The sequence below is a fragment of the Suricata suricatta genome, chromosome 15 (genome assembly GCF_006229205.1).
Source record: "Suricata suricatta isolate VVHF042 chromosome 15, meerkat_22Aug2017_6uvM2_HiC, whole genome shotgun sequence".
Classification (NCBI taxonomy): domain Eukaryota; kingdom Metazoa; phylum Chordata; class Mammalia; order Carnivora; family Herpestidae; genus Suricata; species Suricata suricatta.
Genome location: NC_043714.1, coordinates 76,896,494 through 76,899,023, shown reverse-complemented (window position 1 = coordinate 76,899,023; position 2,530 = coordinate 76,896,494). Strand labels below are relative to the sequence as shown.

At 68.5% G+C, this 2,530-nt stretch overlaps 1 protein-coding gene across 6 annotated transcripts in view; it reads left to right on the top strand.

Annotated features, from left to right (window-relative positions):
• The first annotated feature begins 456 nt into the window (after positions 1–456).
• TSNARE1 (t-SNARE domain containing 1) overlaps positions 457–2,530 on the top strand; it is an 88,876-nt gene continuing 86,802 nt past the window's right edge. For all 6 annotated transcript variants that reach the window (XM_029923712.1, XM_029923711.1, XM_029923710.1 and 3 more), the window contains exon 1: positions 457–542. The gene's annotated coding sequence lies outside the window, so the exon portion shown is untranslated. The remainder of the gene's footprint in view (positions 543–2,530) is intronic.

Below are 2,530 nucleotides of genomic sequence, written 5' to 3'. Positions count from 1 at the left end.
CTCTGGAGGGGCAAGTGCTGCTCCCCGCAGGGCAAAGGCCTCTAAGGCCGGGCACACCTTGTCTAAGCTCACTTTCATCCTCACCCTCCTCACCCCCGCCCGCCTCGGTTCCACGGATGGGGAGACTGAGGCTCGGAGGTGACGGCGAGCCTGCCACCTCACAGGGCTGGGGAAGGGACTGAGCGTTTCCGGGGACCCTCGTGCCGTCCTTGAGGGCCACGGCCCTCGACGTGGGCCGGAGAGTCAGTCAGAGAAGGCTTTTGGCCCAGCCGGCCGCCGTCTCGGGCCGTTTCCGGTCGCCCACGTGGGGCCGTCTGGGACTTGTAGTGCTCAGGCGCACGCCGTCCGCAGCGCTGCGCGGCTCGGGTGGCCATTGGCTGGCGCAAAGAGCCGGGGCCGATGGGACGGCCGGGGGGCGGTCTCGCGGCGTTCGCCCGGCTCGGGAGAGATCGTCACGTGATGTTTGGGTCCCGGCTCCGCCCCTTGCACCGCCCCTCCTGCCGCGAGCAAGCTGAGCGCACCCGCGAACCACCCCGGCCCAGGTGAGGTGGCGGGGTCGGGCCGGCGGGGCCAGGCAGAGCCAGGGGGTCCCGCCTGGAGGGTGCGCGGCCCGAGGTGTGGGGGTGCCGAGGTAGGGGGTCGAGAGAGGCGCGCGGGCCTGCGGGGGGCGGGGCGAGGGGTGGGGCCTCCGCGGGAGGGGCTGGCCGCCGGGAGGGGGCGGGGCCGTCAAGAGGGGCGTGGCTACGGGGCGTGGTCTAGGTGGGAGGGCGGGGTGGACGGGAGGGCTGGGGGCACTCCGGCTCCGCCCCCCGGGGCGCCAGTGCTGAGACCCACCTGAGGGCGCATGCGCGCGGTCCCCCTGTGGCCTTGGTTCCCACTTGTGGGGCGCAAGAGGCGGCTCTCAGCCACACGCCCTCGGGGCGTCCCGTCCGCTCCTTTCTGCCCTCAGCCACGCTTGACTTACGAGGCCCCTCCTGGTTCTGAGCGCGGGTCCTCCCGCCGGAGCAGCCTGCAGGTGACCAGGTGTGTGCTGGCCCCGCGGGAGCCCGGCGCCGGCTCCTGTCGGGGGGCCTCACTCTCAGGGCTCCGGGGTGCGGGGCTCCGTGTGCGCCGTCCGGCGTGGTGGCAGCAGCCATGGAACGCTGTCCCATTGCAGAAAGTTCTGTGGGCCTGGCCTCTGGGCGAGATGGGCCTCTGTCCGCACAGCCTCACCTGGCCCCCGCCCTGCGCTGCTTGCTTCCAGCCCTCTCCCAGTTCTGGGGGCTGGGTGGCTCTCCTGACTAGCTTCTCCCACCAGTGTTTGCTTCCCTTCCTTTCCAGCTCCTCCTGTTCTGTCACTGCCATGTGCGTGCTGGTGTGCTGCCATGGCTGCAGCCCCTGGGAGGCAGGGATGGGGTTCTCCACCCCAGCAGGGACACCGGGTTTGGGTGAAAGACACAGATGACACCTGCGGGTCTTGCAGTGTCCCGCCTGTGGAGAGGGTGCTCTGCGGAGGTGGGGCCTCTCCCGGGCCGGGTGCTGCTAGAAATGTGGTTCGGCCAGTGCCTGCCCAGGACAGCTCAGGGTCCGGAGCCAAGTCGCCACTGCAGATGGGCGGATCCCAGAAGGCTTCCTGGAAGAGTGGAGCTTTAGCTGGGCCACCTCCACATCTGTCCTCTGTTAGCCTGGCTGCCCCGTGGCCAGGCAGGTGAGCCGGGTGCCTGGGCACAGGGGCTGCTGTCTGCTGGCACCCGGCTCTCAGGCAGACAGGCGCCCCGAGCCCCTTCTCCAGCTCCCTGCAGCCTGCAGGGTTAAGGTCGGGGTCTGGCTCCTGCCTGTCGCTCCAGCCACCTCTTCCACGACCTGCTTCGGTACCCCACCTGTGTCAGAGGCTTTGTTTCCTGCGTTCACGTCTTTTTCACTGGCACGACGGCTAGGTCCTCTGCGTGGAATGCCCTGTGTTCCTGATGTTCCCTTTGGAGCCTTCTGTCCCCTGCCTCCCCAGGATGTGGTTCAGCCGCAGGCTCGTGGCCCAGGGCCCTGGTGCTTAGCGTGCCTTCTGTGCTGCACCGAGGAGGTCTGTGTGTGGTCACACGTGGCCGAGAGCCTGGAGCATAGGGACCTCCGTCTTGGTCATCCTTGCATCTTGGGTGCTCAGCCCAGAATGGTGTGGGTACCCTGCAGGCTGTGCTGAGCGAGTGGACCGGGGACACAGGGCGGCAGAGAGTGCATGGTGAGACATGCAGTCATGGCTGGATGCGTGTGCAAGATGTGGGGAAGCTTGAGGCAGGGAGACGGGCTTGCCCTCTGGTGACCTGCCGGCAGCGGTGAGAAGACTTGCGCTGTGCCCAAGCACGTGCTGAGCCCCTAATGCCAAGGGTGGATGTGTGCTGCAGGGTCCCAGAGAAGTGTGGGTCTTCCCGGGTCCTGGGCTTTGATCCGGGCGGGCAGCTTGGGGATGTTCGGTTGGGCAGAAAAGGCGGGTGGGCACTGCGGGGGTTGGGGGGGGTTAACGCTAGTTGCCCCTGCTGCGCTCACACGGTGCTCTGGG